Source organism: Tenebrio molitor, chromosome 6 (assembly GCF_963966145.1).
Source record: "Tenebrio molitor chromosome 6, icTenMoli1.1, whole genome shotgun sequence".
NCBI lineage: Eukaryota > Metazoa > Arthropoda > Insecta > Coleoptera > Tenebrionidae > Tenebrio > Tenebrio molitor.
Window position 1 is genome coordinate 2,124,119 of NC_091051.1, and position 27,148 is coordinate 2,151,266.

A 27,148-nucleotide genomic window follows, 5' to 3' on the forward strand; every position below is an offset into this window, starting at 1 on the left:
AATATAACTAAATATACAAATTTGACATCTACCAAACATAACATCAAAAAATTAGAACCGATTTTTTGTCAATAGGTAACTTTTCAGGTGCTCAGCCTATTTTGCAGTACTCAGCAAGCTAAGTGCTTCAAACAGTCAGCCACGCACCTGAAAACTGGTGGTGACAGCTCATTTGTATACTATTAAAATATCCAAGGCTTAATTTCAACATTTTATTTTAATTTCTACAGATCTGGCAAGACAATAAGAAGATGCTGTGAATAAGAGAAAAGCCAATAAAACAGGAGGTGGAGTGAACAGTTTTGCAATTTTCAGTCATTGTCACAAACTGAAGAATTTATTGCTGCAGTGTTGACACCAGTTGCTGTTTTGAATGCTCCTGGTTCTGACCATCCTCCAACCCAATCAATTCGTTCAGTGACTTCAGAGCCTGCCAGTCCTAATAGTTGTTCAGCACCAAATCCTTTTCCTCGTCGATCTCCACGTCCAAAAAACCCGACCATTAGAAACTCCACCTGTAAATAAAACGATAAATAAAAAATGCATTAAAGTTACATGTGCTCACTGAAACTGATGAATTTATTTGTGTCTGACACTTCTAAGGGCTTCCAAATTGTTAGGATACTTAATATAAGTATTTAGTACCTACTTTGGGCTGGCTCAAGGCTTCTGTTACCTACTTCATGCGTCACTCACAGTTTGTTGAGAAATGCTTATGAAGCAACTGTATCCAACATCATCCAACATAAGCCTGATAGCTGCTCGTAGCATAGAAGGTGTGCTGCCAACAAATAAAAAAATAATGCAGACAAAAAAAAACCTTATTAGCTTAATTACTTGAGTATGGATAGATAAATCACTGGGTCTTCTTTTCAGACGCATATAAGATCACAATAAAATTAAATAACTCCAGCAGCTCGCCTCAATAACACATCTACTTCTTCTCCAAATTCTCAATTAAATTGAGCATCATTAAATCATCCATTTTATGCACAAGTTTGATTGCAGACCACTGGCAAAATAACACAAAGAATATTGTTGCGAATTGTACCTACAACTGAAACGCGTGGGTGAAGAAGAGAAAAACGAACGGATAACGTCAACACTTAGAATTAGATTAACAACACACAAAGTTGACAAACTGAATTTACAAAAGGTAACACTTTGAACGGTAAATTATTTGATAGCATTGATTACAATACAAACGGATTGAAATGGATTAGAATTGAAAACGAACGAAAAGCGAGACAACCGGCGTCCGGCGTACTCACACCGCGAACGAGGATCTAGGAACGAGGGGCGAGGGCAGGGCCGCAGAACACACGCAGGGCGCAGGGGGGCTGCCTACCACCGACTTCGCGCCAGAAGTAGATCTACTGCCCATAGAGGCATAGATGGAGGGATGGTTCACTTTTAGATGAATAATTCCAAACAAATATAATCCACAGAGTCCACTTCAACCTAAAAAAACACGCAAAGCACGTATTGTAATGCATATTTTACAATTTACAAGTACAAAAACTATTGGGCACACTATGGGGTGTGTTAAAGAAAGAAACGTAGAATTAACAGTGCAAGTAATAATAGTCTCATCAAGATGTAGAAAAAGAGCGTTTGGTTGGTTACCTACCTGCGTTTTTCTTCAAATTTTATCTGATATTTAATAATAATAAACCAAAAATATTCAATATTCACTTTGTTTAATTAAACATTTCATATATTATTCATTATAACCAACTATTATTCTTCATTTGAATTGAACACACTTCAAATGTCAAATCTCACCATAATTCCACTCATAATAAAGCGATCGAAAAATCTCACGCGTTTTCATTCGACTTTTGTCACCGGTGAGAAAAGTCACAGCGTCAATAGTAGGGTTTTAGCACTTTTCATTAAAATGACGTCATTTTGGTGACAAAACTCACCGGTGAGAAATCTCACACGAGTCGGTGGTAGGCCCCCTGCTCTCTTCCCTTTTTTCGTTTTTCCAAGTTCTAGTCCATATATTCTCATTTCACTGCGCTCCTATAAAACAGCGCAATGTACTCCTGATACCGGAAACACAACACAAATTCCGGTTTTGAATAACATTAATCTCGATGTTTGTTTTTGTTTTGTCATTGACAGATGTGACACATGGGATAATTATACCACCCGACGTTATCGACAGGGGGTAAGTCGGAAAAGATGGCGAACTGTCATTTTTATTCGTTTTATTCCGTTTTACCGTAAATCGTCAAGAAAATAGAAATATTGTCGCATAAAGATATGGGGACGGTCCAAGAAATAATATGGACCAGTCCAGCAATGGCAATTTAGCGTAGGGTCAGTTTTCATAACCTCCAAAGTTCTGTTTTATAGATGTTTGGTATCAAACAGCTCTCGAGATCAATTATTGTGTCTTTAAAAGAAATATTTTAACACACTTTTGTCGATAATGAGGTTAATTCGATGTGCTTTATATGAAAGTTGACTTTTTCAGGTGCAACAGCAGAAAAGTTAATTTCGTATTTTTGGTGTATTGCAGTTCGCAAAAATGGTTTTAGGTTGAGCTTGATAAGCTGTCGATCATATTAAATTTACATCAATTATTGTGGTAATACCTAGCGCGTAACGAATGTAATGTTACAATTGTCGCCAAACACCCATTCTGCCGTTAAACGAACCGATCGTTTTTCGAATTCCCATCCAAACAAATCTGGACGCAATCAGAGGACAAAGTTTGGTGTAATTTCCTGAAAAAATCGGATGCAAAAATCGGATTTCAAATAAAAATCGAATGAAAGCCGCGTCAGTGTAAACCACCCCCGTGCTCCACTAACCAAACGAATAACGTCCAATGAGTCCTAGTTACACTCGACGCGTCCACATTTCATCCCCTTCAATCCGAATCAAGTTGACCATGGAGCTCGTATTTTCGCAGGACTCTCCCCAACAAAGCGAGCCAGGACTTCTTCCTTGGCAGTTTTTGTTTGTTTGTTTGTTTTGTTTTTGTTTTGGACTTGTTCATGATAACGAGTAAAGAAGAAATATGTGCGGGATTACGTCTTGCGCCGCGTTTAACCTGCTTATTGTTGCAAATCTCCGGAAAGCCCGGAGCGCGCGATCCGGTTGATGTTTGTTTGTGCGGCGCGCGGTATTTTATTCATAAAATGCAAATCGTTGTTTAATTTAGTGTTAATGGAACCGTTTTAATAAAAAGCCCTCTTGAAAACGGGAGCGATAATTTATGAAAGGGCACGGAGAAAATTACTACGAGACGTAGGGCGGCGAGAGGGGGCGGTCGCGCGGCCGCCAAATTCCGAATAACTTCGACCGCGGTATAAAATTTCAAACGTCTTTATTTATAGAAGTTTGAAATTAGTAATTCGTGAGGTCGCATAACAGTCTGTAATTTAAAAGGGGGCGGCGTGGGAGGGCGGACCGAGATGAAGTTTGTGAATGCGCATCTGTAATGAACGCAACAGTAAACAGACAGTTTAATGCCGCATAGAATTAGCCCCGATGGAAACCTTTCATTGGAGACGGGACGGCGTGCATTTTAAGCAGCGGCGCCCTCTTTCGACGGTTGACGGCTCTATCGCCGCCACCGGGGGTCGACGCCCGAAAATACCCCTCGTAAGCTTGAGGTAACCGGAGAAATGTCGACGAGATGTCACAGGTGTAACGTAGGTGTGACGTAACGCGGACGTATCGTTTACGTAACATGCGGCTTTTCGGCGCGGTTTTTCCCCGGATTATTCGCGGAGAATTTAATTTCGCTCGCCGGCTTTGATATTAATATTCCGGCTGTTAAACGACGAGATACGGAAAGATGTAACTCCGTCCATAAACTCGGGCCGGCTCTAACGTTTTTATCTTTTAAAGTGGTTAGCGCAGGACTCCGGGTATTTAAAATTTACGGCCGCAGCTTTTCAAAGCGGAAAACACTTCAAAACTAAATAATGCACTGCTGACATTTCCACGGCGGCCCAGGTCGGCTTTAATTTACGGCAATCAGACTCCTGTCGAAACTCGGGCTTTTCCGGGAGGGGAAAAACACATCCGACCGAAAATAAAGCTTTTACTTATCTACATCTGCATAAATGATTCATCGCGAATCTCGAGCGCGCAAATTGCCTCGTCTGCCCGGAGCCGGCCTGATGGATGGACACGTCGAAGGCGGAAAGCTCCGGAGGCGGCGGTCGACTCGCTTCCGGGCCAGAACCGGAGCTTTCCGGGACGGGAAGCGAGCGTCCAACGTCTAAAAAACCGACGAGATTTCGACACCAGAGCGGAACAGAGACGGGTCCGGAGCGGCTCCTTGTGTGACACCGCCTGGTGGCCTAGAACGGCGATTCCGGTCCGGGTGTGCGTGTGCGGCACGGAAGTCGTAATTTTCATTGACCATCAACATCGGGCAAACAATGAACGATGAACATTATTCAAATTTACATCGCGGTTTGCATCAAAAATTAATGAAGAAACTGTCAGGTGGATGTTTTAATGGGTGACTTTGCACGACATCGCGTCGTTCGCGATAACAATTGCCGTTTCGGAATTTTTCCTCTTTTCCGGGAGCGATTATCGTTTGTTTTGGTTTGAGGTCATGCGAATAGTCGACGTTTATAAAGTTTTTCTTTTTTTTTTTATTTCCATCGCGCTGTTAAACGAGCGGATATTTAAATTTATGGATGGCCATTATGGTCGAGCGTTGAACGGAAGGGGCGGATATTTAAAAATAAAAAAACGGGCACAAATTAAATTGCGATTTGTCAGTGTTTCCATATTAGATTATAAGTTTAGGGTTTGTTACACACAATTTAGTCCCTACATGTTTGTCCACCATTATGTTACGCTAATATTTATGTACGTCGTAAAATTAAAATTAAACTGAAGCGAAGGGCGCCATCATTATTTTATTAACCCCGTACCATTCAGAAAACACACAAAATTAATATTAATAAAAGCTCGCCGGTCACAAAGGCCGGAACACGGAAAAAAGTTGTTTCGGCTCCCGACAAAGCAATTTCGTTCTGGTCCTCAATTAACAGCATTTCTTGCTTTTCCCCATTTGCACGTATTACGTACACATATCAGGGCGAAAGACGCAGAAACGTCAACAAATATAATGTATCAGTTATTACGGAGTAGGTGTGCTACACTGCCTACCATTATTATGCAGAAAGGTTCTTTAATTTAATTTTATGTTCGTCAGCCAAACAACATACATATTCCGTACGAGCAAAGCTGTAAAGTAATTGATAACATTTTCTATATAAATGTAAAGAATAAAAATGAAGACGAGATCTCGCGGGGAAGACTTTTTCGGACGCACTTTTTCGTACGCACTTTTCAAGGTATCGACCGTGGCGCCATTTGTTGGCCTATTTAATACGTTAACAACGAAACCGACAAACCGAGTAAACCGACTGAAAATCAACGAATATCTGACAGTTAAATTTACCTAACCAAATTGTTTTATTTGTGTTGTATCGTTTACTTCTGGTAGTGGTTATCTGACGAAAAAGTAAGAAAATGAACGTTGCCGGAGTCGATAGCGACAGTGAAATTGACGAAGCGATGACTGATGCGCCGCCGGACATTGCAGACGAAGCAGGCGCTGCAAAACCAAACTTGCTTCCGAAAAAATCCGTATCAAGGATATCTTTTGCTTTGTAATTCGTGGGGTACACAAATAACTATTTCCTGAAATCAAACTCTTGCAAAAAAAAAATCTCTCTCGTTGGGATTTCTTTCCAAAGGACCTACAAGCTGTCTGTGGTGGGCACGAGAAGAGCCGGAAAATGTATCTCGAATAGGAACAAGAAACATGGTTTCAATATTCTGAAATGCAACCTCTTCCAAAGGGCCAAACGATAACGAAAGAGTACTTTAGTAACCTTTTCGACAAATCAAAGACGAAATTTAAGAAGTTTCGATTTCATGACAAAATTGATTTGCTGCCACATCCGCCCTATTCGCCTGATTTATCTCCATTTGACTTCCATCTGTGCCCAAAAATGTTGAAATATTGAAGAATTAGACTTCCAGGATGGAGCAGCACCAGAGACCGTTTGACAGTCCCTGGTTATCCGCGAGATAAAGTTTTGTCGCTTACGTTCGTCGCACTTATGTAACAAAGTCGTCTCCGTTTTATGTGTCACTTCCATTGCACTTTGCATAAAAATCCCGTTGCATAACGGTGTAATCACAGCTTTATGTAAGTTCCAACTTGCATCTCAGCTGAATTTGTAAAGAGAATTAAATCTCTTCCTAACAAGAGCGTCGTCATCTCGCGTGACGGATGCACTCCTTCCTCGCCGGTTGGACCGTCGCAAAGTGACATTTGCACTCTTCGCGTTTTGCGTAACATTTTCGCATCTGCAGAGCAGCTCGCATCACGGGTCCGGAGTCGTCGTCGTCGTCGCCGTTATTGATTTCGCCGGAGGTAAGAGGGCGAAATTTCTGCCACACTGACACACATTAACATAGACATCGCTTATTTTCGTTACGGCACGAGTCCCGCCGCTCGTAAAAAACCGCCACCGTTATTGTAGACGCATCCGTTTAGATATGCGCGCCATGCGTGGAGGTAATCTCCCGTTGTGACACTTCCATTTGTAAGAGTTTTTTAGTGCGCACCGATGGAATTACTATTTTTAGGGGGGGTGGAAGCTCGGCGAGGAAAAAAGAGAGAACTCGCCGCCACCGATCTGGGGCGACATCGACTCCGGGGCTAATTCGCCGTCGATAATTACGCAATTGCGTGCGGTTTTATTTATTGGCTACCGCGGGCAGGTTCGACGTTTTACACGAGACAACGGATCGAGGGGGCGGATTTTTCCCCGACGAAACTTAAGCCCTTAAAAGCGCCACCGCGGGTTGAGTTTATGATTTACGGTAAACAAGGCCGAGATTTGGCGTATTTTTATCCAAAAAACAAGCGACAGATTAGTTCGTCGACGTTGACACGATCCTTCGGGACGCGACGTGCATTTAAAAAACGGGGGAGGTCGATAAGGGAGCGTGCAGTTATTCCGCGGTCAGTTCGGCCTAAACGAGGCCTGGAGGGACGGCAAAAAGGACGCAAAAAATCAACGGGGGTGGCGTTCGGAGAGAATTGAAAACGAAAAGTTTTTACACATTTTTGACTGGATTTGACAGTTCAAATTAGATATTTTCAAATCACAATATCTATCGGTGTTGGAGAAAAAATCTTTCAGAATTAAATAAATATAAAGTACTAGTCGAGAATTTTTCGTACGTTGCTTTCGGTTGACGTATCCAATGACATCGGTGACCTTGTGGCAATTCGAACATTCTGCAAGTGAACAGACGTCCCGTTCGTCGAAAACTATTCTCGTAATGCTTTGTACTGAAAGCTACAAGCGCGAATTACGCCGTCTGGTGTTCAACTCTTGCCCAACTTCCACAAATATGTCATTAGAATAAATTTTACAATGTAGGAAGAACTTAAATTGGTCGTAAAATTTGATACAGTTTACTTTTCATAAAGAGGAACGCCCGAAGTCTAAATTTAGAGGCCATAAATTTCATCTGCATCTCAAAATAGAAATACATATCATAAAGTAAACAACTATCAATTTGAGAACTACCTCAAAGACATTCGGTAAGTTACCGGATCCAGGGTAAACATCGAGACACCCCAATTATCTGCACCAGTCGTATTATTTTAAAAAGCAGGAGTGTTCTCTTTTTCATGCAAAACAGTGAACGAAACACGACCAGTTTGATTTTTCAGTTCTCGCTGAAAGGACTTTTGCTGGTCCGGTGATGACACTCGAGCGGTTGAAAATTATCCAAACATTATTTTTCGGCAGAAATGAGTCCGGACCGTGCAGCGATTAAAATTAGTGGCGGCCATCTTGATCTCTCTCGTGGTACTCGGATAGTACTGCATCGAAAAGGTTGCAATAACACGAGTGGAAGTGGCGAGTGCATAAAACGAAAGGAGCAAGAAGGTGGTGAGACGGGTACTTTCTGTGTAGACGACATTCCATTTTGCCGATATATAGGTGGGCTCTCGTCGGACGTTTTTCGCTGTAGAAACAGTGCGCCGGATGCACCGTTGTAATAGGTAATTTGCCTACAAATGCACTCCACACCTATCTGCAGCCGACGTGCACTTGGCACCCCATCCCCTATCGATTATTGATGGCTACATAAATTGCGGCTGCATCGGGTAGATAACGTGTCCCCTCATCGCAACGCAGCGGATCTTTCGTCCTCCGGACACGTATTAACTGCAATTACACCCAGTTGCAAATGCGTTATTACGTACTCCTGCCGACCTACAAACGTCCGTCCAGTCGATAAAGCTCAGGAACACGTGTGCAAATCAAATTTATCACCGGCAGACCTGAGATAATCGCCGCTCCGTTTTAATTAACGTACAAAAAGCCACAATTGTAGGTCAAATTGGGCAGGATTTGAGGGGCCCCATTGACGCGATATTGTTCCGGTTTTATTAAAAAGCCAGCTATGTGCGCCCCCGCATAAAGGAAGAGGTGTTTAAGCGAGTTGTCGTTTATTAAATTAAATATTCCCGGAGCGCTTGCTCCCAAACTTGCCTCGCCAAATTTAATCAAAAATCACCAAAAACAGGAGGGTTAAGGTGGGCGCCCACTAGCGGCACCGTACGCATCGCGTCAACGGACGAAATTTGAGCGGTCTAAAGAGCACTAAAGAGAAACACTCGATCCATTTTGTTTGACGTTTGAGACTGCACTTTTGCATTTCCTCAAGAGTAGCGGTGTTTCGAACCCCCCCGCCCCTTCTCCCGGCGAGAGACGTACGAGTCGGTTTGTTCCCGCACGAGATCGGGTCTCGTTAGGTGTATCGGGGCTAAGTAGAGCGTGAACGCGATTGCCGCCGCCGTTGGCGGTATCGGGCGTCGTCGTCGCCGCCGCCACAGAGGGCGCTGAGAGCAATGCCGTGTATCTGTCTCGGCCGTAATGGAGATAGTTCCACTAACGCCCCACTCGGGTATATGGCTCGTGATTTTGATACGATGATGTATCCATAAAAGATATCTAAACACGTCTGGAGTTACCGGCAGGGACGCGAGGCCGTTTTCTGAGGGGGGCCATTTGAATTTCGTTCTCGTTTCATTAACGAAAACATTGCGTGTTTCCGGCGAAGAAGCGGGGACGGCGTCGCGTGAAAGAGACGTTTCCTGCCCCCAAAATCAACACTACACGAGGAGAAACACAAGAACAGGCACAGGAAATACACCGGAATGCTGCGAGGAGACTTCTTTCCTTTTCGCCTGAAAGGATAATTTCCAAGGAAAATAAAAATTTCAGGATTGGACGCTTTGTATGTGCATGTTCAGCGGGTCGGACATATTGCGCAAAGCTCGTGTTGCTCTACATAAGTTCGCATCGTAAAATTTAGCGTTTTGTTTTCTTCCAGGGAAAATTCGGCTGGTTTATTAAAATTGGGGAGGTTCTGGTGTGTGCAAACAATATCGATAATCGATAGGGGGCGATTAATTGAAAGTCGGATTTTCCCCAAAGGAAATTAGTAAAAATGGAATAAAACAGAAAAAACGATCAACACGGTTAACGAAGAGGAAAGAACAAAAAAGAGATTGGAAGAGAACAAAGAAAGAAATGATGAATTTGTTTTATTTCATCAACAATGTTACAATGTTTAAAAAACATATTGGTGATTCAAAATGATTGTGGATAAGTATGGCAACTATGTACGAAAATTTATGTGGATAGAGTTGACATTTCTTGGACAGTTCATAGTCGAGCAATTTTGAAAATTGTCAAATCAATGTGCAATGGTATAAAAAAAATCAAATGCACGCTTATGAAATGTCATACAAATGTCAACTCTACCCCACCAACACAGTTGCCACATAAAGTTTCGTACATAATTGTCATACTTATCCACAATCATTTTTAATCACCCAATATCCGGACTAATATTGGCGGATGCAGGTTCATCAGCAGAAAGGAATGAAGCAGAATTGTCCAGTTGCAGAATATTCAAAAATCTACAAGGTCATTTGTGTTATTCGTAGTATTGCCAACTGTATCTATATCTTTCATATTTAGGTACAGTTGGGGAAAAGAGAATTTTCCTAATGTAAATTTGGTTTTGTCCATTTGACAATTAAATGTATCTACTTGACAATACCTATCAAATAATTCTAAAGTCCATTCATTTTGTATTGAACTTTTCAAGGTCAAATAATTTTATTTTTTGGCTTTGTAATTATGTTTTGTAAATAGTGACATGCAGGTAAACACCGTAAACGTTGAATTGAGCATTGCTAAATCACATTATGTTGGTTATATGCATGTCACTATTTACAAAACATAATTACAGTGCCAAAATTTAAATTATTTGACCTTGAAAAGTTCAATACAAAATGAATGGACTTTAGTCTATTTCTCGTAAGAAGGTTTCACACTATGAAAAAATTGTCTGTCAATTTTATTCTGACAGTTCCCGTTTTTTTTGCAACCAACTGTAATTAGGAGCCGATAAATATCAACTGTTGTCGTGCTGTTGTAAGTTCTCGAAGATGAACAGACAGAACCTTCAAAATATTTTAAAGATGACAGTTGGTATTTGGGAGATTTTCACTTTGCACCTTGTCCTCGCTCCTACCCCACTACCTGCCAACGCAGAAAACGACCCCGAGAAGGTTCACGGTGTTTCGTTTTAACAATTTTAATCTGAGCTTTAGTGTTCGAGGAGTAATTCACCATATTACTGCGTACTGCGTTGCACAAACGACTCGACACAATTATTCAACCGAACCCACCTCTCCATTTTGCAAAACTCCCGCACGGGGCGTCAGTAGTGGCCGCGTTCGCTTTTTTCAATCGGCACCATTCGTTACGCCAATTACGCGTCCTTAATGACAGATGGAAATTTGGAACGCACCCTCTCCATCGTTCGCTCATGATTAATTACACCGTGATTTCTTAAAATGGGACTAATCGGGGGGCCACGTGAGCCTCAACCGAGGGCGTCGCGACTAACTCCAATCGACTAGACGGGAGGAGAGGAGGAAAACTACAAATTGAGTGTCGCATGTCGCTTGTTAGCGAAATGTCATTTATTGCTATCAATTACTGGCGTTGTTAGTGCCAGATTGCTCGACGCCAGCAATAAAGATCTCCTCTTGTAACGAGTAAGAGAACACCTCCTGTATAAATAACATGAATTTCGCCGTGTTCAGCAGCCGGGAATTGTGTTTTCCTCGCCTAAATGTTTTCACATACAATGTTTCCTATTTCCGAGCCGGCACACAACAATTACCGTTTTTCATGCCGGACTGGGCCGTATTACACGTCATAACGCGTTCATTAGCGTGGCAGGGTCGGTGACGGGAAAATTTCACGGGGGCGGCGCGATCATCTCGACGACGAAATTTCTAATGAACTCCACAAAAATTATTCGTGCGGTACTCGTTGCGGGAGGTCGTGCACGATAACACATTTAATTGGAATTACAAATAATAAATCATTAAAGTTTATGTAAGTGTGCCATTATTTATTCAAGGACTGGAAAATTATTGTTTTTTGTGCGAGTGCGGTTAAATTGAAATGAATTGCTTTGCAATCGGTTCATCTTATCAAAAAGCAATATTTTAAGCGGCAAAGTTGATTTGTTGCTTGAACTGTTGGATATTGATCACTTTGCGAAATTGTTTCCAACCTCAGATTAAAATTTATGCCGAGATTTCCAGTTTAAACCGCGGAACTGGAAACGACTGTCACTTTCTCGCCCACTCTATTTTTTTTCAATTTCAAGTAAACTCCATCACCCGCGTCTTCAACCCACCTAATAAACATTATTTCTTACCAAAAAAAAAATATATAATTTTTTTTGAAAAAAAATATGCAGCTATTTTTAGCTCCAATTCGATTATGCAAAAGAATATTTTTTTGACATATTTTTTCTAGTAATCCAATTAAATTCTCTTTCGGCGTAACATGCCAACATTTAAATTTCTCAGATAAGCTACTCGGAAAGGCATTTCTGTGACACGAGACGAGTGGGTTGGTTATCAGGACTCGGGAGATACGTTTCATAGAAATTTTTTCCTTTTTGTTCAGCCAGAGGATTAAATTTTATACAGGGTGTAATCGAAATACACGGAATAATTTTAACCACGAGCTACTGGCTTCATGTAGAACTCGGAAAAAATATTTAAAAAATTCTGGTGTACGTTTTATAAAACATGATATACAAGGGTGTATTTTAAAAATGTGCTGAAATTTTACCTACGAGGTTGTGGGACAACGTAGAAGACTAAAAGCAACTATAAAAAATTGTACCTCAAAAATTAAATGTCAAATTTATTTTTTGACATAGAATTTTTTAAATATTTTCTCCGAGTTCTACATGAAGCCAGTTGCTCGTGGTTAAAATTATTCCGTGTATTTCGATTACACCCTGTATAAATGTCAAAATCGAGCCAAAACTGTTACTGTTTAATTTAAATTTATACATATCATAATAGGGAATTTAAATGTGAAATTGTGAATTTAAATTAACACCTGTCAGGATAAACTGGTAATCGGTCCATTTGGGCGTTTGAACGGTGGCTTAAATAATTTAATTTTACAAACGAAACGTTTATAAAAAAAAAAATGGAGTTTTTCAGAGCCACCGGGGAATAAATTTTAAACTGCCACCGCCAGGCCAAACGTTTCCCTGTTACCGTTAAAGTGAAGTTTTTCGTTTGCGAATTTATCGCGGTGCGGGGTGAGCCTCCGTCTTGTTGAAAGCGAGTCGGTGGCGGGCGCCGAGATGGAAAAAAAGCCGTGTTTCGAGATTAAACCGCCATCAAATGCGTCATTAACGTCCAGACCTGGTCGTCCAGCCCCGCCGTTCCTAAATCCATTATGTATTTCGTCCCGGCTTTGTGAATTTCCAACACTCTATAATTGTGGAGGAGTGGGCGCATTGAATTCCTGATTAAAAGGATTTCAGCATTTCAGTATAATTGAATGCGTTCGCGTTTATCCCCGGTGCTAAGTAAGTGATTCCGCGAAAATATGGAGAGTGCACCGCCACGACCCGGGGACTAAAAGGGTTTAATATGGCTCCCTCCGACGTCGGATCCCAATCCTCGTCCCTAATTATTAAGTGCCGATTTAAAGCTCACATTGTTCCGCGTAAATAATTCGACGTTCGAAATTTAATAATGTCGAGTTTTCAGGAACTGGCGTCTCTCTGTTTTCGTGCTAATTAAAATGAATCATTACAAATACCGTTTCCACCTTAATGCCGTGTCGACTCCCTAACGAGTTCCGTGGAAATTCACGAGTTTACGTTTTCCTGCCGCCGACGATTTTTCCACGGAGAGTGGATTTCGCGCTAAGACCCTCTGCCGTGGGCGGCCAACGGAAGTATTTTCAATTTTGAATGAGCCACTTTTGTGCATTAGTGAGATTAGTAATTATTCCGGAAGTGACAGGCCGAACCGAATTACTCAAGTATTCAGAGGTAAAGGCACCGGAAATGCGATTAAGCTTGCAGGTTTTCTTTTTTTAATCCCACGCGAAAAAGTACACGGATTCGTTTTCTGATTATGTATTTATGTAACAAAAAAAAATCAACACCGATCCCGAAATTCTCGCGCAATAATTTCATCGTCGTTTTAATTGTCAATATTACGATTTCGCCGCCGGCCTTCAAAAATACATTACCGGAATTTCCGGCGTGCCGTTCTTGTTGTTACATCCAGCGGTGTTTGTCGAAACAACACGTCCCAAAATAACAAACAACGGCTCCGGGATCATTACTTGTAATTGAAGTAATTGCGTTTTTATTTACAGTGGGTTTTAGAACAACGTCGGCCAGAAAGGGGCGGCGCCATAATTTCTTGCCTCCAAGAGAGATAAGCTCGAAGAGAGTTTCCCGGTGTTAAAAAAACTTCATGTGAAGCTATTTTTAATACAAGCGAGCAAAGCAGTCAATTTAATCACGAGTACGGAAGTTGGGCGTCTGAGCCAAAGGCGAGGCGAAAATATTATTTCCTCACTAGTGATTCAATTGCCATCTTTGTTATTTTCAGTGAGCAAAAACCACTAAAATCCAATGATTATGGAAAAAATGATTTTCTAGCGTTTAGACAAGTGTCAGAATTATTCACCTTGCGGCGACGAAAACCTCCATAAAGCGCAAAGTGCACTTTAAAAATTTTACGTCCTGCATTTCGCCGAACGAATGATAATAAACACTCGCCAGTTGGGAATAAAACCTCTCCCTGGATTATTTTTTTTTTTTTTGAAAATAAGTAATTCAATAGCGAACCGCTCCGTCTAACCGCGCCATGATTGATAGCGCCAACAAATTGACTTTCGTCGAGTTTAAAAAAAAAAAACGGGGAGAGAATAAGACAGGTCCGGGTTGTTTATGTCGGGTTTAGTGGCGGCGGCGAGAGCTCCGCCCGGACCATTCCGGTCGTGCATGATTCTAATATCCTTAAGTGAATTCAAACATAAAATCTTCCGGGCGCGTTAGATTGTTATGTCGACGGCAGGTTTTAAATTTAACGAGCGTGCAAAAAAGAGAAATAATCGATGCGGGGGTGAAACGCACCCCTTTCGTCGACTAATCGGTGGATATATCTTGGCGCATTCCTGCGATACCGTTGACGCCCGACGTAATCTCAGCAATCAGCAAGGGTGAGTGTTTGGCCGGAGCGATTCGACCGGGTGGTCCCCCGACGGGTATTCAGGTAATCGAAATCTATCAATCGTTTCCGGAGTAATCAGGCGACCCGGAAAGCCCGGACGACGTACCGAGGGAAAATATAATTACGGGTCCGGTCGGAGCGTATTGTTTACGTAAAAATGTTAATTGGATAAACAATCCGGGCCGAGGTATCTTTAATTCTAGTCTACTTTGCTTCTTCCTCAAATTGTTTTCTTTAAACACTTCTCTAACTTCTTATTGCATCGTTCATCCGGCAGCGTTCTCCTTCTCTCGGCCGTCTCCTTTTAACTAATTTCGTTCCTCCCTTTCTCGCTCATTTATATTGAAATTTTAATTTGTTTTCCTGTTTCATCCTGCGGTACCGTTCTCTATGGCAGTTTGTTACATTTTAATTAATTATACGGAACTCTTAAAAATAACTTTTTATTCCGCCACGTTTGAAATTCCAGCGACAGAGAAAAAAATGTCGCAAATATCAAACTTTACCCGGAACGAATACAATTAGGGGTTTCTCCCTCGCCGCAAAAAAAAAACACTTCAACACGTAACAGAAGTTACCTATTGGGGGCATTTGCATAATAATTCTTTTGTGTGGGAAAAAACTCGGCGATAATTACGCCGGCTTCCGGCGATAAAGTACAAAAAAAATTCCGGTCGCACAACAAGCTCCCCGGAATAAAAAAAGTGAATTAAAATGATAGCAATAAATTCCGATGGATCCGGGTGTAACTTAAAAATGGTGCTGTCAAGCGGCCAGATGAAAATTTGTTTTGAACAAAGCCATAAGTCACAATTCACGAGCTTTGCCGCAAAAATGCCGCCGCCTCTCGCTTTCTTCAAAGCCACGAAACAGATGGGATTCCGGGTCTTAAATTTAACGCATCGCCCCGGGAAATTTATGAAAATATGCGTTTCATATATATTTGCGTTTTAAGTTATTACGGGCTAATACGAGGTCGGAATTTTTCGGAAATCTCGCGACGGAGTCGCGCAAGGGGAGCTCCTGAGCCAAAAGCTCTCAAGACGATATTTAATCGCGCCCATAACATGATCATCAAACGTGGAGATCAGGAGATCCACAAATACAATTAATTGTCACAATTTCACTGGACTAGTTTTGATCCGAGCGGAGTTAATTGGATCCAGTAAGAGTGAGGATGACGTCGATGGGGTAATTACAATTAAATCCTAATTATCCGTAATTGTACGCAATTGCGCGGAATTTATGTATCGCGTCCCGATTGGACCGGTTCGGAGCCAAGTGTCGGCCGTAAAACGCGCCACAACTCGTCGAGTCTGTTTAATTTTCTTTGGATTTGTTCCAAGACGCCGCGGGCGCTGTCTGTTAATCGCGAAGACGTGGGCGTCGGAAAATTTTTGTGTAATTGTCCCCGGTTTAGCGGCCGTGGCGGCCGTTAAAGTGTATAATGCGAGCCGGCTCCATTAAAATTGTACGTAATTACTTCTAGGGGGAAATTATCTAAAATTATCCATGACAATATAGTTAAGTAAACGACTTCGCCGACCATAAAACACTACAATTTGCCGTTTGGATGTTACGGTTGTCCATAAAATCGTCCAATCAAAACAGGAGTTTAATCTCGGGGCCTCCAAATATATTTGGATTCGGCACGAAGGACGGAGTAAAAAAGCGCTCCGCGCCGTTATTATCCTGGGCTCGTTAGCCTCAAAAACCCTTCAGGTTTATCGATCCCGCCAGATATAATTCGTTAAATAACCTACGCAGATACTAATTACGTTCCCGATATAGAATTCGCTTCGGGGAATTAAACATTTAACACTATCGATTTACTTAGAGGATTTCGAGCGGGGCTCGAGGACGTGTTCGAAGGGAGGCGGCGCAGCCCTTCCGGGATGCGGAATTAATTAGTTTTTTCTGTGTATCATTTTTGAAGTGAAAACTTCTTTAGGCGCGCTACATACATTTTATTCCCGGGCAGTGAATTAGTTTCATGCGACACGGTAAAATCGTTCGCAGCTCAGCGAAAATCGTTCGCAGCACGACACGGCAAGTACATACTATCATCCATAATAATATAATTTATAGAATATTACTTAAAATTAATAACGAGTTGTCACTTCTATCGTGCGGTCTTAAGCACACACTCTTTTTTTTTCGATCGTGATCGTTCTTTCGTCGGTCCAAGCTCGCGCCAAGAGCTTTTGTAATTTTCAAGAACGATCCACCTGTCTAGACGTCTCGGCCCCATCTGCACTCGATTTACACGTATGCGAGGTGAGTGGATTACAAAAATCTCGTACGTTTCCGGAACAAATATCTAAATGGATTTTTTTGGACGTCTTATTAGATCAACGTCTGCCAATCACACTTGACGCGAACGAATCGAAAAAGAACGTGAAGAGCCGGTCTAATGTGTTTATTGCTAACAAACTGATGGGCTTTCATGGTTCCGAATCAACTTCGTACACCGCCGGAATCGTATTTTGGCACTGTTGCAATTTATCTTCGCAACAATGCGTTCCTCCCGTATCCATCATCGAACCTGATCCGGCTTCTTCTCCAATTTTTTCCAACTCGTCCGTTCGTGATCCAGTTTCAATTAAAAAAACAACCAAACAAACTAATTTTAGACGCGGAGCGGTCCACCCCCGCGTCAATTGATCTTTGAGCCCGTTTCCGGCGGCACCACCCCCGGATGAGTGTCAGTTTCGTCGCCGCCAACGCGATTCCCGCAAACTTATCAAAACCCACCGTAACGATTCGATTTTGCGATGTGTGTTTATGATTTAATAACGATACGCCATCGATCTTTCGGGGGTTGTTTCGCGGAGGGGCACCAGAATCAATTATTTCGACGGGGCCGGTCACGTTCCCACGTTAAAATTTAGATGGTGCGATGTCATTCCACGACAAACAAATCCGGGACACCCTCTCTCGCCGACGTTATTAACGAGAAATGAAATTTCCTTCGGCTCGGAATACATTAGGTTCTAGTTTCCGCCTCGGTACTGTTCGACACAGAACTGTATTTCCGGAAGCCATCGATCAGAAGTGGGCCGCGAAAGCTAATTAGAAAGCTCACCTTGTCTGGGTGATTGAAAACGAGCGGGAGGCGAGAGCGATGTTGGCCGCCGTTTAAGTATGGAGATCAGCGAGAGGGCGTGAGCGAGCGGTAAATGGAGGCGCCCTCTGGTGCAATTAGAACGCGTCTACTAATTGCGAGATCTCTGTATCGTCGCGGCTTCACATATCTCGGTCTCCATTTTCGCGGTGATACGCTTTGGTATTCCGAACGTTACGTAGAAAAATGCAGGGGAGATATCAGAAAATGGCACACGGCGGCGAATCACAATGGGCAACGGAAGCCATCCAGCAACCCGGCCAGATATATCCGCTATGAATATATTCCGGTCTGACATGTCGATGTTTTGAAAAGGACCGAAATCGGCCGTGCACTCTACGAAAACATCATTCCTGCGCATCCGACCAAAAATGTGCAGCGAATGTTCGGTCGAGAGAGGAGGAAAAAAAATATTGTACACCCAGATGATGATGTCGACAACGTTTCGATCACAAAAGACGCGGAAATATAACATAAGACTTGACTTTTTCAATAAATAAAAAGATTGCCTCCAACAGAAATGAATCGAGAGAATTGCCGATAACGGGGAGCCCGTACCAGGGTGAAATTTTGCCAACGGAATTTATTACGCGGCAGAAAACACGGACGAGCGTTTAGTTATTTATCGGATGCTGGCGCTAATCGCGACCTGGCAAGGAACGATTCGAAAATTCGCACGACGGAATTAGACGGCGGTGGCGGCGGCGGCGGGGACGGGAACCCCGCGCCGTAACGGCCTCGGCGAGAAAATTATGAAAGATTTCCGGCAAACTAGTTGATGGCTTTCGGTTTACGTTGCCATAATCGTTAACGGTCGCGCATTGTTCGGAAAATTTCCATGCGCGCCCCCCACCCCCAACCCCCGGCGTCGTATTTACCCGAGACCGGGGCGTATACGTCCGTGTGCATTATTAAAATTTTCCTCGCGACTTCGTCACGTTTACGAGTTGCAACAAAAACCAGACGATACATTATGCATGGCTCATCGGTGCCCCGACGCCGTTATTAACCCCTTCAGGACGCCCCCGTAAACTTCGACGTAAAAATATTAATAAGGAGTGCGCGGGTTCCGGTCTTAAAAGGCGCTTTTCCGACAGGAAAGGTATGCAAAGAAGGAAATTGGTGATGAAACTAATTAAGTGTACCTTGTTTATTAGCGGCCCAGAGGTGTTCAGCTCGCATCTGCTTATTACGGGGCTCGCAGAGAGTTATGTCTTTCGTAATAGCTCTCCTCGTCATTCCGGGATGGTGTTCGCCCGAATTAATTCTATTATCTGCAGGGCCGTGTTCAACAATCTCGCATAAAGGACAAGCCAAGATTACGCCGGGACGAGATGATACAAGAGCAATTTTTAATGATGTTACGTCGAGGAGATCGTTTTTGTCCCGGATCAAAGGCGTTTTTGCGGCGGGCGACGATAATTGCCACTTACGACGCCAAATTAACGAGATATTTGTCATCATCCGTCAAAGGACGCGATGCGTTTTGCTCGACGATCGTTATCGCGCATTTTTCAACGACAAAAGCCACTTTTCAACCGGATTCCAACCGCGGCTTTGCGTCGCGGTTGCCGAAAGACGCGATTTCAACAGGTCGGTCGACTTTCGCGATTATTCGCGGTTTGTTCGCGCTCTCTCGCGGCGAAAAACCTGTTTGCAACATGGTTTCGGACGCGCTGGTTGATAATCGGTTGCGAAAAGACGCGGTTTCGACCAGGATCTAGTTCCCGGATATTCCGGGTACCCGTCAAGCGATAATTTAGCGTGTGTTATGAGTGTCGAGAGGTCGATTAGGGTTTGTGCGCATAAAGGAGAAGCCAAGATTACGCCGGGACGAGATGATACAAGAGCAATTTTTAATGATGTTACGTCGAGGAGATCGTTTTTGTCCCGGATCAAAGGCGTTTTTGCGGCGGGCGACGATAATTGCCACTTACGACGCCAAATTAACGAGATATTTGTCATCATCCGTCAAAGGACGCGATGCGTTTTGCTCGACGATCGTTATCGCGCATTTTTCAACGACAAAAGCCACTTTTCAACCGGATTCCAACCGCGGCTTTGCGTCGCGGTTGGCGAAAGACGCGATTTCAACAGGTCGGTCGACTTTCGCGATTATTCGCGGTTTGTTCGCGCTCTCTCGCGGCGAAAAACCTGTTTGCAACATGGTTTCGGACGCGCTGGTTGATAATCGGTTGCGAAAAGACGCGGTTTCGACCAGGATCTAGTTCCCGGATATTCCGGGTACCCGTCAAGCGATAATTTAGCGTGTGTTATGAGTGTCGAGAGGTCGATTAGGGTTTGTGCGCATAAAGGAGAAGCCAAGATTACGCCGGGACGAGATGATACAAGAGCAATTTTTAATGATGTTACGTCGAGGAGAGCGTTTTTGTCCCAGATCAAAGGCGTTTTTGCGGCGTGCGACGATAATTGCCACTTACGACGCCAAATTAACGAGAGATTTGTCATCATCCGTCAAAGGACGCGATGCGTTTTGCTCGGCGATCGTTATCGCGCATTTTTCAAAGACAAAAACCACTTTTCAACCGGATTTCAACCGCGGTTTGCGTCGCGGGTGGTGAAAGACGCGATTTCAACAGGTCGGTCGACTTTCACGATTATTCGCGGTTTGTTCCCGCGCTCTTTCGCGCATTTCAGACGCGCCGGTTGATAAATCCGTTATTTTCGCGATTATTCGCGCTCTCTCGCGGCGAAAAATCTGTTTGCAACATGGTTTCGGACGCGCTGGTTTGATAATCGGTTGCGAAAAGACGCGGTTTCGACCAGGATCTAGTTCCCGGATTATTCCGGGTACCCGTCGAGCGATAATTTAGCGTGTGTTATGAGTGTCGAGAGGTCGATTAGGGTTTGTGCGCATAAAGGACAAGCCAAGATTACGCCGGAACGAGAAGACACAAGAACAATTTTTAATGATGTTACGTCGAGGAGATCGTTTTTGTCCAGGATCAAAGGCGTTTTTGCGGCGGGCGGCGATAATTGCCACTTACGACGCCAAATTAACGAGAGATTTGTCATCATCCGTCAAAGGACGCGATGCGTTTTGCTCGGCGAGCGTTATCGCGCATTTTTCAACAACAAAAACCACTTTTCAACCGGATTTTAACCGCGGATTTGCGTCGCGGTTGGCGGAAGACGCCATTTCAACAGGTCGGTCGACTTTCGCGATTATTCGCGGTTTGTTCGCGCTCTTTCGCGGCGAAAAACCTGTTTGCAACATGGTTTCGGACGCGCTGGTTTGATAATCGGTTGCGAAAAGACGCGGTTTCGACCAGGATCTAGTTCCCGGATTATTCCGGGTACCCGTCGAGCGATAATTTAGCGTGTGTTATGAGTGTCGAGAGGTCGATTAGGGTTTGTGCGCATAAAGGACAAGCCAAGATTACGCCGGAACGAGAAGACACAAGAACAATTTTTAATGATGTTACGTCGAGGAGATCGTTTTTGTCCAGGATCAAAGGCGTTTTTGCGGCGGGCGGCGATAATTGCCACTTACGACGCCAAATTAACGAGAGATTTGTCATCATCCGTCAAAGGACGCGATGCGTTTTGCTCGGCGAGCGTTATCGCGCATTTTTCAACAACAAAAACCACTTTTCAACCGGATTTTAACCGCGGATTTGCGTCGCGGTTGGCGGAAGACGCCATTTCAACAGGTCGGTCGACTTTCGCGATTATTCGCGGTTTGTTCGCGCTCTTTCGCGGCGAAAAACCTGTTTGCAACATGGTTTCGGACGCGCTGGTTTGATAATCGGTTGCGAAAAGACGCGGTTTCGACCAGGATCTAGTTCCCGGATTATTCCGGGTACCCGTCGAGCGATAATTTAGCGTGTGTTATGAGTGTCGAGAGGTCGATTAGGGTTTGTGCGCATAAAGGACAAGCCAAGATTACGCCGGAACGAGAAGACACAAGAACAATTTTTAATGATGTTACGTCGAGGAGATCGTTTTTGTACCGGATCAAAGGCGTTTTTGCGGCGGGCGGCGATAATTGCCACTTACGACGCCAAATTAACGAGAGATTTGTCATCATCCGTCAAAGGACGCGATGCGTTTTGCTCGGCGAGCGTTATCGCGCATTTTTCAACAACAAAAACCACTTTTCAACCGGATTTCAACCGCGGTTTGCGTCGCGGGTGGCGAAAGACGCGATTTCAACAGGTCGGTTGACTTTCGCGATTCTTCGCGGTTTGTTCGCGCTCTCTCGCGGTGAAAAACCTGTTTTCAACGCGGTTTCGGACGCGCCGGTTGATAATCGGTTGCGAAAAGACATGGTTTCGACCGGGATCGAGTTCCCGGATTATTCCGGGTACCCGTCGAGCGATAATTTAGCGTGTGTTATGAGTGTCGAGAGGTCGATTAGGGTTTGTGCGCGTAAAGGACAAGCCAAGATTACGCCGGGACGAGATGATACAAGAACAATTTTTAATGATGTTACATCGAGGAGATCGTTTTTGTCCCGGATCAAAGGCGTTTTTGCGGCGGGCGACGATAATTGCCACTTACGACGCCAAATTAACGAGAGATTTGTCATCATCCGTCAAAGGACATGATGCGTTTTGCTCGGCGATCGTTATCGCACATTTTTCAACGACAAAAACTACTTTTCAACCGGATTTCAACCGCGGCTTTGCCGAAAGACGCGATTTCGACAGGTCGGTCGACTTTCGCGATTCTTCGCGGTTTGTTCCGCGATCACCGTCGCGCTCTTTCACGCGTTTCGGACGCGCTGGTTGATAAATCGGTTGCGAAAAGACGCGATTTCGACCGGTCGAGTGGGCGACGGTGATCGAGTTCCCGGATTATTCCGGGTGCCCGTCTCGCGATAATTTAGCGTGTGTTACGAGTGTCGAGAGGTCGATTAGGGTTTGTGCGCTTTTTGCTTGATGAATTTGACATTAATAGGTATCCGACTAATAATCGAGCCGAGAGAGTGGAGAGCTGCGAACATTTAGATCGACGTAAGGACCTCTCCCCCGACAAAAAACCTTATAATGCACGTCTGTTGAGTGTTCTCTGTCAGCGCCAGTCTCGGAGTTAATGTGGTGTGTGCGTATTGGCTGAGTGCAGCCGCCAATTTACCGGAAACTCGGATTTTATTAGCGCCGATCCCACTTATTTTACGCTAATGCCCCCGGACGAGCTGAATATTTATCGAGAGGGGGCGGCGGTCGATTTTTTTTCTTCTGCCTCCCGGATTCGCGCGTCAAGTTGTTACCTGTCGAACCGGATCGGTTCTCGTTTCCCTAATTATTTACTGATGCTCAATAACAACTGTTAAATGTTTCGGAAGTGATTCGGGCGCCGAGGGAGCGACGCCACTCCAGAATCGAATTAGAAAGATTTACCATCTTTCGGAAGACGAGGCAGATTTAATTAATGGATTGATGGGGAGGCGACTCGGCAATTCTCGTGCGACGATGATGACTAGTGTCTCGATTTTGAGATAAAGATGGTGGGGGTGCGGGAACCTCCGCAGACATAATTCTTCATCAGGCGACCCTCCTCGCCGAAGAACTACTCCTCGGCATTCCGGGCCCATATTAATTACTATTTACTGGAGTTCGACCGTCTGGAAACGAGACCCGTCTAATTCCGGGGGTGGGGCTCGGGTTCTCTTGAGCCCCCCGCCGCACAATGTACCTGTAATTCTGCGGACTATAGATAACATTCATATTCTGAGAACATCCTGCTCTGAAACTAATCTTAATAGAATTACACCGAGTGCTCGCTCTGTGTGTTTTGTTAACCATAATAGTTCTTAGTAATTGCCCCCGAAGCTTAAGCAAATTTAACTAATGTTTATCGTGGAACTAATCATAATTGCCGCGTACGCACGAGGGTGGATGTTGGAGGAAGACACGCGAGGCGAAGACCCAGGTCCGACCCGGCCAAATTTGCGGTTTACGTGTTGAGCGATGATCAACCGAATATCAACCGAACATCAACCCGGGTCGCGAACGCCTACTACCCGGGTCGCGAACGCCGACAACCTCCACGGTATCGAGGCGACATCGACCGTTTCTGGGTGTCAAATTTGTTCCCATTTGCACCGTCTGGTTGATAAGACGTCTTTAATTGGTAGCGGTTCGAGTTGCGCCGTTTGACGTGTTAACGACGTCGGTTTCGGAGTGATCGATTTAATCTAGACATGAAAGTTGCGATGTGTGTCAGATTGGGGTATTAAAAAAGCGACCGCCCCGTATCTGATGTATATTTGACGTTATTAATAGACCGAATCGTAATCTGGTTCTGTCGGCATTGTTTTCCCTACTGTCGAACAAGATCGTATCGGTGGACCGACATGTTGATTTTTTCCGAGAAAAATTTATTCAGGTTGCAAAACTGGGACCGAAGAAACGTAACGGAAACGTCGGAAAAAAAACGTATCGACGTGAAAATTACAAAGCGATCGACTGGTTGAGGAAACGTTGTGTTTTTTCCCCTCAACAACTGATTGATGGCGTGCCGTCTCTTATCACCGCCCCTAATAGAAACAAGTGACAGTCGTTTTCAACTCGACGGTCGTACACAAAACGCGGCTATCGATCGAGATCGGAGTTTCTCGGTGCTGAATAATTATTTATCAGTCTTAGATTGTTAGAAAAGTGATTGTTCTGTCGAGAAATGTACAGTCTTAAAAGTTTCAGTTTGCAGGGTAAATAGGTTGGAAGGCGAGTGAAACCGGGACAATGTAATTAAATGTTTATTCAATTGAGTCGTTTCACAATGCGCTTTCACTGAACGCCTCGTCTCGAATGAGAGGGAAAAGTGACAAAAAAGGTGGATGGGGGGCGGCGTCGGTTTTTTCGAAAATATGGCAATCTCTGGGGCTGTGTTGCATCGATTAGTCGGCAAACAATCGTCGAATTTAAATTGGAAGACAAACAATGGGGCCCCATTCCGATAATTCTGTTTTGGAGGAAAATCCCTGGCAACAGTTTCGACTCGTGCGCATTATAAAATTAAAATTAATCCGAAAAAGGAGCGCGAACAAACAGTTGGGCCGGCGTCTGGGCCGCCGACAATAAAATATTCATCTCCGCCGTCGCCGCCCCCCTTCCATATTTTTCCGGGGGCCCGTTTAATTGGCGAAAAATATTCCATTATTGGCCCGATTCCGGCGGTGCATGCAAAGGAGGCGATCGATCCTTCCGGGGGTGATATAATTTAACGCCATCCCTTTGAAAAATGGACGTGTTGTTCCCAGACACGGTCCCCGGAGGTAAGAGATTATGTTACCCTTCCCAGATAAGTGTCATATCCTATTTCCAATTTCCGGTCGGAAGAGCCGCCGACCAGACTGAATTATTTAAAAACTCCGGTCCGGTTTGATAATTCCGGTGTTATTTATTCAGGGTGTGCGTTCGCCGGGATAAGTTGAAAAATTAATGGTGGTTGATTTTGACGCGCAAACGCGTCTAATGATATTTGGGTAAGTAGGGTAGCGGTCGGGTCCAAGGGTGGTTCGCAATGGGGGCGGACGTTGCCGGACAAAGCCCGGATTAATTTTAAACGCGCCCCAAATAAAAACATTAATAACCCGACCGGAACAATGCACCGTCCCTGCTCTATCGAAACGATCGATCGGCCCTTTTGTGATGCACAACCGTTGCGGACACGGTCCGAAAAAAAACACGCTCGACTAGGAGAATAACGTTTGGATTGTTAAGGCAGAGAAGTAGGCGCTGACGTTGCAATTATCGAACGGCTCCGCCTCCAAGTCACGTGGCGACATCTACCGGTCGAAGCGACGCCCGACGGTCTACGACCGAACCTCCCGTTTCGTCTACTCGCCGCCAGACGTCGTCTTGCTGTTGTCCACGACCAATTAGAGAAAAACGGGACGGTTTAGTAATTGAATTTCGTGTTTGGAAGACGTGTCGATGAAATTCAAATGGAAAACGTGATAAAACGTAGGCAAAACATGATCACGACGCCATTAAAAATGCATGAGATCAAAATGGAGGAAATAGAAAATACAGGGCCGTGTGAGAACCGGAAAACGTACCGAACCTCTTTCTTTTCCATTAAGTCTTAGAAGGGAGTTTTCGGCGACGCTGAATAAATTATGGCGGATTTTAATTCGATCGGGTGTAAATTGGGTCGAAGAGTGGCGAATCTGGAAGAAGAGACGGAGAAAAAAGACTACACGACATCCAGTGGACGTGTTTTTCCGAACGAATTATGGCCGGAAAAAGGGTTTTCTCTTGTTGGTCGTGTTTTTTTTACGGACGAATAAAAAATTAAAGAGTTGTTCTATTTAAAAAAAAAGGAAAGACGTCACAGTCGCCTCGAATCGTGTGGTACAAAAGGAACGTCGGTTTCTATTTCGGGACTCGATTTGTCACACGGTTCGGTAAAAATTGGGACTTTATGGTTATTTAATGGCGAAGGACGTCTGAAAGTGTAATTTATGTACGAAGGAGAACCGATCGAACCGTTTCAGATGACGGGATTGATTAATACAATCGGCGAGTTTGTTTATCGAGTTGACAGATAAAAAGCGACAGAATAACAGACCCGCGATGCGATATTTAATTCATTTGAAAAACAAGCACAAAATAATTTATTAGTTTTATAAAAGACAACACACATAAAACAAACGGTGATGGTTTATTCATGGAGCTTTAAACAATAATGAATGAACTGAATTATTATGTTTGTTTTGCTGCTGCGGTGGACGCGAATCGAAAGGCACAAATAATTGTGAAAAGTTCCACGTAGAAAACTGGAATTTTTTTTTTTGTAATTGTGATTCGAAAGTTTCATGTGCAGACATGTCCCGGCGCATCCACCATTTTCTCAAACCATAAAATATATTTTTTCCATGATCGTTGAAAATAGTGAGCAAAGATGGCAATTGAATCACTAGTGAGGAAAAAATATTTTCTCACTAGTGAAGAAAAAATATTTTCTCACTAGTGAGCAAAGTGTAATAATTTGCGAGTTTGTCGATGGAGGGCGCCAAATATGTTAAACGCCCAACTTCCGTACTCGTGATTAAATGCACTACTTTGCTCACTTCGCTATTTATTTATATTAAGATATATCGGGCCTTCAAATAAATATACCGAGTGTCCCCAAAAAAAAGACGAGTCCATAGCTCCCTTATTTATCGGACGATTTTAATTATCTATACACCAAATTAAATGGTTGTTAATAGACTACAAAACGGCTTAATAAATTCACGTATAGCTCCAAGGGCTTCAAGACTAAACTGTCAAAATATTTTTTTTTCAAATGGGATTACATACTTTTTTCTAGTAATTCTGATAGAGATTTTAATTCTGAAAACAACAATGTATCACAAGTATAACTTCACA

General features: G+C 43.6%; 1 protein-coding gene and 1 long non-coding RNA gene across 7 annotated transcripts in view; one reads left to right on the forward strand and one right to left on the reverse strand.

Moving 5' to 3' along the window:
• Positions 1-27,148, forward strand: part of Ten-a (tenascin accessory) — a 206,947-nt gene that overhangs the window by 69,796 nt on the left and 110,003 nt on the right. The window lies entirely within an intron of this gene.
• LOC138132753 (uncharacterized) lies at positions 199-1,973 on the reverse strand. Of its 2 annotated transcripts, XR_011160168.1 has the most exons (4): positions 1,272-1,973; positions 838-1,057; positions 566-781; positions 199-515 (listed from the first exon to the last, which is right to left on the reverse strand). It is a non-coding gene; the product is annotated as an uncharacterized lncRNA (long non-coding RNA). The 2 variants fall into 2 exon arrangements; XR_011160167.1 differs by having other exon boundaries at positions 838-1,973.